Source organism: Sinocyclocheilus grahami, unplaced genomic scaffold (genome assembly GCF_001515645.1).
Source record: "Sinocyclocheilus grahami isolate Dianchi unplaced genomic scaffold, SAMN03320097.WGS_v1.1 scaffold1463.1, whole genome shotgun sequence".
Taxonomy (NCBI): Eukaryota; Metazoa; Chordata; class Actinopteri; order Cypriniformes; family Cyprinidae; genus Sinocyclocheilus; species Sinocyclocheilus grahami.
In genome coordinates this window covers 43,440-51,879 of record NW_015506642.1, presented here as the reverse complement: position 1 = coordinate 51,879, position 8,440 = coordinate 43,440, and the positions used below count along the sequence as shown (strand labels likewise).

Here is an 8,440-nt window from a genome sequence, read left to right as displayed (position 1 = left end):
TATACCACACCATGTTACACACAGTAGGGCTATTACAGACAGAAACAATACTGTACTACATCCATGTGTGCTGTCGGCTCAGTGTTTGAGTGGACTTTGCTGTTCAGATGAGCACGAGCGGTACACGAGTGGAGCGACTGAGCGGAGCGCACACACAGAGCGGATAACACGTTGAGCCGTGAACAAATTTTCGGCAGCATTTCAGTGCATCTCTAATTATTGGCGACATCTGAAATGGATATTATATAATAGCTGCTTTTATGAACATTTTAGCAATCTAAAAATATAAAAAAAGATTTTTTACACAGCACCCCTGCTCGCGACAGACGGCACCCCGGTTGGGAAACACTGGTCTAGACTGATTTGATGAAGCGTCTAACCTTGCATAGATTTTGCACTGCTGGTGTTGACCATGTACAATTTTGTTAAAGGGGTCATATGATGCGATTTCAATTGTTCCTTTCTCTTTGGAGTGTTACAAGCTCTTGGTGCATAAAGAAGATCTGTAAAGTTGCAAAGACTAAATTCTCAAATCCAAAGAGATATTCTTTATAAAAGTTAAGAGTCAGCCACGTCTACCTAAAACGGCTCGTTCTAACACGCCCCCACATGTCTACATCACTATGTGGGAAGATTTGCATAACGCCGCCCAAATGTTCACGCAAAGAAAGAAGGCGTAACTTTTAGTCTCGCTGTAGTATTGTTGCTGCCGCCGCCATGTCGTGAAGACGCTGTGTGCTTCGTTGTGAAAGCGAAACTACTTTGTCTGGTCTTCCAAAAGAGGACACGACTACAAATCATTGTCAACCAAATCAACCAAACAAATAACTATGCGGAGGCTGCAATGCGTGTCTCGAAAGACAAAATACTTCAAAAGACAAAAGCATTCAACCTGCCTTTCATCACCCGACTAGAGATGCACTATGAAGCACGTGTGACAGACGTTACACTTGGCCATCGGTCAGAATTCTTTGCTACAGAAAGTAATATCAAAGCATCTCATATTTCTCAGGTAAAATGTAACTTTTAAATATGAATCATTATAAAATTGTTGGTGCTTTTTGCAAATGGCTGTCTCTCAATATGTGTTTTTCAGTCTTGTGTTTTCATAATGTCATCATCAACTGTCACTAGTACAGAGGACACATGACAATTCTCTGATGTAAAAAGACACACATTTCATAAAGTGCTAGAGACTTAGAGAAAGCCTGCAGTACTTTTTATTGGTATATTAAATAATCAATAATATTCTTCTTCTTCTTCTTCTTTTTTTTATGAAAAAGTGTGTTTTATGGTTAGTCACAATTGTGACCGGTGGGATAATGTGTATACTGAAATGAAATGATTTCTTCAGTCATCAAAATTCATATATATCTCAGCCCAGTTATTAACACATTGTAAACTTTCATCACATTCTATTATACATAAAACCCTGTATACAAGACTGAATAGGTATACTAAGATAAAAACATAAATAGTTATTATCCCAGTGGTCACTATTGTTGCCATCAACATGTTTACTCATTCTATGACCACACTCAACAAAACAGAATGATTGTAAATACATATATTAATACTAGACACCTTAAAGATGATGTGTACCAAAACTCTTTGTCATATCTTTATTAGAATACATTATTAACCTTGTGTTTTGGAGCTTTGTTGCAGCTATCATCTCATGGCGCAAACAGGAAGTAAACTGCTCTGGTCATGTGACAATCTGCACATATTTGACTGAGACCCTTTATTTTGTCCATATTTGCAGGAAATGCACTAAAACATCAGTCAGTGACATTTTTAGAGCTTTATAAATGAAAACATTCTTTAAGGTCACTATTGTTGCCGATGGGATTAAATGGGTTTTAAGGTGAGTAAATGATGACAGATGTTTGGTTTTTTAAACAAATTCTGCCATTAGGTTTTCTTGCTTTAACTTTTTTTGTTCTGAAGTAAATATACTATTGTTATAATAATGGCTTTTTTAATATTTTGTATTTTGAGGGGATCTGCTACTCAACAATATTCTGTAAAAAAACTTTAAAAAAAAACACTATTAGAAAACCCATTTTATACTATTTTTTAAAATAAAGTAAGTACGTTTAAAAAGTGCTGTGACAAGTCTTGGTTTGCCTAACGCAGTATACGTAGCAAGTGTTTTTTTATATAATAGATAAGAAAACAAGTAGATAGACTAGATAATGCTCGTGTTAGAGGCTATTTTCTCTTTTTAAATAAAACAAGTCGTTTTTTTATTTACTTTTTTGCATTTAACTTCTGCTTTCTAGACTGGATCCCTCAGAAAATGTTCTGTATTTTTCCATTTTCTATTAGTTTCCTGTGGATTTCACTTTAGACCCCTAAGAATACCAGTATGTCTATATTTTCAGATCATTTAGCCTTTAGCTAAGTGCTACCAAAATCACCAATCACTTATCAAAAGTAAAAAAACAAACAAACATACAACTAACAACCAGTAAGACGACCAGACAGGTAAACACATGCAATGCGGTGCTTGGGCCACTGGCTGCAGCTGTATTCAGTTGTTTATGTGGATAGACATTTCTGTCACATCATTTAGTTTCAATTGACAACCCTCAGTTTTGTGTCCTGGTCCAAGTGTTTGTTGTTATTTAGTTGTCTCTTCAGTCTCCTGTGAGATGGATGCTGGGACTGCTCGGTGAACTGCTGGAAACTCAGACTACACTGATGCCATGACTGCTTGAAAAGATGCAGCACAACTGATCTCTGCATCATACTGCTGGATTGATGGAGGCACATCAAGGCTTCCATGCAATTGCGGGTGTCCCGTGACTAATTGGCCTTGTTGACGGTACACTTATCCCCATCGCCAACCCATCAGCGCTCGACCAGGCCTTCATAATATATAAACACACACACACACACATATATATATAAGCAACATCCTTAAGGTATAGCCCTGGGCTGCGTTTCCCGATAACGTTGTCTCTTAGCTCGCTACGAAGACTCTAAAGGTATATCTTAACTAAAGGTAGGCCTATACCGGTTCTTGGCGTGTTCCCCGAACTATACCTTAAGGATGTTGCTTAAGGTAACCTTCTTACGTGCGACGTTAGCAGGTACTGTCCATGGCGGTGGTGCTGAATAGATTGATATCGATGGCTCGAGAATCGATTTTTCAATACAGGAGCTCTTTCACTGCGTTATAGAGCGGGTAAAGTGATGTTCATTATAAAGAAACACTTTAGAAAATATTTGAAATTGCATTTATCAATTTCAAACTAAATGCAACCTTGGATATCACACACACATACAGTATATATATATATATATATATGTGTGTGTGTTTATGTATATGTATATGTATAACTTTGCAAGTGTGCGAACCTGCAACCTGTAACGGGGCTGACAAGACGTGAGACACAACCTCATGGCCAAAAGTATTCTGCCTTAGTCAGCTACATTAACTAGCTTTTAGGCTTCGCTTGCTTTTGAAAGAGTCATTTATATTATCATGTTCATATATATTATGAAGGCCTGGTCGAGCGCGGATGGGTTGGCGATGGGGATAAGTGTACCGTCAACAAGGCCAATTAGTCACGGGACACCCGCAATGGCATGGAAGCCTTGATGTGCCTCCATCACTTTGTGCCTGGCCAAAGGCATACGTAGGCTATATAATCGGTAAACACACCCTTTTATTTAAGTTGTAAACATAGCCGCGGGAACGTATTTTGAGCTGGGGGGGCTGAGAAATAAAACGGGGACAAGAGTGATGCGGGAAGACTGACACTATATGATGGCGGATCCAAAGTTAATAAAACTTTCATTTATTCGTTTAATCGCCTATAAGTGAGTGTCTTTGTTGCTGGGTTTTCATTAAAAAAATAACAATGAACCACAAACTAAGCATTCGTTTTAAATAAGGGAAAATACCTTATTTATTTGGGTTACAACGGCTATATCCATCTTATTCGTTTTGTCAATGCGAGGTAGATGTTTAATATATGCGAATTTGCCATTGTACTATTTTATGGCTGATGTGTTTTAATTAATAAGATAATAAACCACAAACTACAAACTTTTTAAGGTAGCCTGAGGGGAAATCCATAGGCTATTTATTTGTGTTAAATGTGAGTAAAACATATCCTTATTTATTTTGTTAATAAAAGTTCAAAATTTAATGTTTTTTTGTTGTTGTTTTTTTCGATTAATATTAACGAGCCATAAGCATGCATTTAAAGTAATGGGAAAATCCAAAAACCTTACATTTATTTGTGTTACAACGCGGGTACATCAGTCTTATTCAGTGGCGTAGCAAGTCAGCACCGGGCCCATATGCAAAAACCGTGTACACTCTTTAATTTGTAGTGAGAATTCGTCTCAGTTCAAGCTGCATATGAATCAATTATATTTTCTTCTTTAATATTTGCAACACGAAATAAACATGAATATTTGAATGCATGTTGAAAAAAATCAGAACAACTTAATACAAACAAATGTCTCACGAATCGATCAATCAGCGTTTTAAAAAAAGTCAAAAGAATGATGGACGCCACAGACTTTTTTTTTTGGAGGAGTAGGCCTATGGGTGGAATGTTCACATTATATAACATTATTGTATTATCTTAATTTTAACTTTATTCTTAAAATATTATGACATTAATTGTATTTATTTAGTTATTTTTAAACATGGCACAAAAATGCTACTGAATGCAAACACAATTTTGGCACATCAGCCCAGAAAACAAACAAACAAACAAAAAAATTATAATAAAATAAAAAACAAACAAAAAAAGGCGAGGGGATATTTGAATTATTTGTTAATAAACGAATGTTTTCTGAGTCAATGTTGACAATCAGGGTATCTTCCATCCATTCCAAATCCGTTTTCAATTAAAAAAAACAGAAAACTAAAAAACTAATCGTTTTTTAATTTATCATTTTATTGCCTAAGTTATATTTTTCTATTCTGCCAGACACATAATCTACTCTAAATAATGGATTTTAGAATATTGGCCTAAAAATGGAATATGACATTTTGATTTTTTAACTAAGCTGTGACTATTGGATCAGAAGATGGTATGATACTGACTGATGGCCAGGGGAATGAAATTCTCGATAGAGGGAACAAAAGGTAACTGCAAAAGATGAGATTGACTACAAGCTGTTTTAAAAAATCACAATGAAAACACCAGTAAGGTCAGAGAAATGTAATGCCAGTTGATTAAAAAAAAAAAAGTTCTATACACCTAAACAATATAAATATGATTTTAAAAATTTGTGAAATTAAGGGTTTAATTCACATAAAAATATGATACACATTAAAATGAGCTGAATTTTTCGGACCCTCAAAAAGTTAAAGAAAAATTATCAGGTTCCGATTGAGCAAAAAAAAGGGCAAAAAGCACATTGAAAGCAGCTTGTTTTGGTGTCTGCATTTTAGTAGTGTTGTTTTCCTATTATAACATTTTCACTTGTTCAATCTTGACATAATTCATCTTTTAAAATACGAATGATTTCCCCAGGGTCAGCTTACTGGAAACAAAATTCTAGGAAGGTTTTTGCTGTGCCTGAACAACAGTTCTTGGATATGAGATCCAAAAGGAGAAGATTAAGGTAAAATAGCAGATATTTGGAGCATGTTAGTTACTAACATGTAACCGACAATATTTGAAAAACATGGTGTGTTTATTGTAACTTCTTTCCTCAGCCAACGGGATGATGACAGCCAGCTACCAGAGGTCTTAGAAAGAATTGAAGAGGAGGTGTTGGCAAGATAATTTAGTCTCTATAAGATTTGTTGATAGCCAGGATAGTATTTTGTGAATTAAATTAATACTTTCCTCTCTTCTCTCTGGATTAAGATCCCAGAAATATTATGAAAAAACTAACAAGTAATTTTCTTTATTTTAAATTTCTAGGGCCCATGAATGATCCTGTTTTTGCAGTTTGCTGTCAGAGTCTCATTGCATGCAAAGTGTGCTTTGACCAGTGGCAGCGAAATACCAACACCTGTGTGAAACGCAGAGGAGACAACTCAAGGGAAAACACCTACAGAGTCACAGGAATTGATGGTGCATTGTCTGCTTTTGGTGATCTTATCAAAGATTAAATACAGTGGGGGAAAAAAGCTGTATACCTGTTACAAGTGTCACACGTTAAGAAGTTTCATAATATGGCACTACTACGGCAGCTCTTTATTAGTTACTGGTGTTTGTTACACGTTAAGAGGAAATATACTCTTGAATATACAGTATAAAAAAAAGTTATTACTGTTCAAGTTATTACTGTTCAGTTATTGACTTAAAAGTGAGAAGCACTACAGGCAGCACTTTTTCTGCTTTAATCAGTAATTATATACATTATATACAATGTAAGTTATATACCAAATATCACTGTTTAAGTGTCAAGTTCAACTTTTGAAGTAAAATGCAGCACTGGATAGCACTTTATTAAAGCTTTAATGTGACAGTTTTATACCTCAAATTACAGCATTGTTTTAATACAATTGATAATGCCTATGTTCAAAAGACTTGCTGTTTATTTTTGTACTTTGTAAAATTATTGTTCACAGAAATATGTAATAAATGTTAGTTTTATGATGAATGTCTTGTTCCTGGTATTCTTAAAGAAACCTTCATCTTCATGAATAATGTCTTGTTACATTTATGAGATGTAATATGGCTTCTTTAAAGGGTGTGAAGTCATAATTTACAGCCTGATCAAAGCACCGTGTAATGTCTGGATAATGATCAGCAAATTCTTCCTCCGCTTGGGCTCTGTCTTCCTCACAAGAAAAGGGATCTGTCCCGAATGCATCTTGCTGGTACATGTCAGCAACCACAGAGGCCTTTGGAAGGAGTTCCTTGGAAATCTTTGCTGGACACCCACCTTCAGCCAAGATGTTTGGTATTCCTTTTCCTACAACAGCAGTACCATAATTAATATATAAACAAGAAGAAAGGTTTAAAAAGGTTGTAAGTAAAGCCAACTCTAGCATGAAATGGCTGGGATCTCGATCATAGAGAGGACACAAAATCTACATGTAGCTTGACAATGGTGCAATTATATACAAAATAATGATTTGTATATAATTTTGTATGTTTACATTGTTACAACCAAAAAAAGAAAATGCATGTTTAGAAATACCTGCAATCCTATGTGCATTCCATGATAGCACAGTTCGTTCAAGCCCAATTGAGGAAACCTGACAAGTGAGATTGGATACACAAAATCTAGTTGTGTTGTCCTCCATGTTGATCACCTCTTGGTCTTGAAGTTGCAGCAGGGCTTCTTTCAGGGGATAGTTGACTCTGTTATTTATTTCTGGCCATATTCGCTCAACTTTGAGGTTCTGTGGATACAGTATCATACTATTTATTTTATTGTGTAAAGAAATGATGGACTTCAGGTGAGGTTTTTAATGTGGCAGGAAAAACGTACCCTTGATGATTTTGTCTGTACATATGGTTGCCTGTTTATATTGTATCTGTGTCTGGACAGCAGCTCTTGGGTATACAGGCACATATAGAACTCTTTTCCATGGTCAACCCGGATTTGATTTTAAATCCGTCTTCTTTTTTCTTCATTTTATGACGGATATAATAAATTGAAAAACGATAAAATTTTTCGTTTTCTGTTTTTTAATTGAAAACGGATTTGGAATGGACGGAAGATACCCTGATTGTTGACTATCCATCCTAATCTGTGTATCATTCGATCATTCGGTTTTTGATTTAATATTGAAAGTAGAAAAATTTGAAAACGGCTCGTTTTTTTGTTTTTTTCCAAAAAACAAAAAACGAAAATTCAGCTTAAATTTTCGTTTGTCGTTCATGGGTGGAAAAATGAATAAACAGCTTGAATATTTGATTTCTACATGTGGGTGGGAATTAAACGCCCCTTTCTGCTGATTGGTCAGCCGAAGATCAAACCGTGCCGTCATCAGTTCTTCTGCAGTATCACGCAGCAGAATAATAGTCCTCTGCTGCTGCAGTTGTATGGATTCTTAACACATTTATTGCAGCTACATTTAATCTTTTTTTGTCAAACAAACAGGCTAATGAATAGCTCAACACAACTCATACCTGGGCAGAGTCTAGACAGGGCTTTCTTCTGTGTCGATATAAATTCTATTCTTTGCATCAGCTGGGCATGGCAGGGTATGATATGACAGCTGTCATAGCCTACCCTGCTCACCAAGTAAGTATGTTTGTTTGTTTAATTAAGAAATTAATTAATTTGTTTCAAAATACATTTTAAACACTGAGACAAAAAGGAAAGAATAATAAATTGGCTTGGATATATACAAGCCTATGTTCACACAAGAACTGTCATTTTGACTGACAACCGGAGAACAACAGATATTAAATAGCCTACTGTTAGAGTTATATAATGTAGTCTTGTGTTTTATTAAAATTGATTATAATTGATATCTCAAAAGGATATGCACTTGTGC

At 35.4% G+C, this 8,440-nt stretch overlaps 2 long non-coding RNA genes across 2 annotated transcripts in view; one reads left to right on the top strand and one right to left on the bottom strand.

The window, feature by feature from the left end:
- Positions 1 to 5,034: 5,034 nt before the first annotated feature.
- LOC107570472 (uncharacterized) lies at positions 5,035 to 5,758 on the top strand. Its single transcript, XR_001607038.1, has 3 exons — positions 5,035 to 5,116; positions 5,508 to 5,598; positions 5,693 to 5,758. It is a non-coding gene; the product is annotated as an uncharacterized lncRNA (long non-coding RNA).
- Positions 5,759 to 6,850: 1,092 nt separating this feature from the next.
- The window catches only part of LOC107570470 (uncharacterized), a 10,881-nt gene continuing 9,291 nt past the window's right edge, over positions 6,851 to 8,440 (bottom strand). Inside the window, exons 3-5 of the long non-coding RNA XR_001607036.1 lie at positions 7,426 to 7,555; positions 7,132 to 7,336; positions 6,851 to 6,903 (exon numbers count right to left, since the gene is read on the bottom strand). This is a non-coding gene — a long non-coding RNA (uncharacterized lncRNA). The remainder of the gene's footprint in view (positions 6,904 to 7,131; positions 7,337 to 7,425; positions 7,556 to 8,440) is intronic.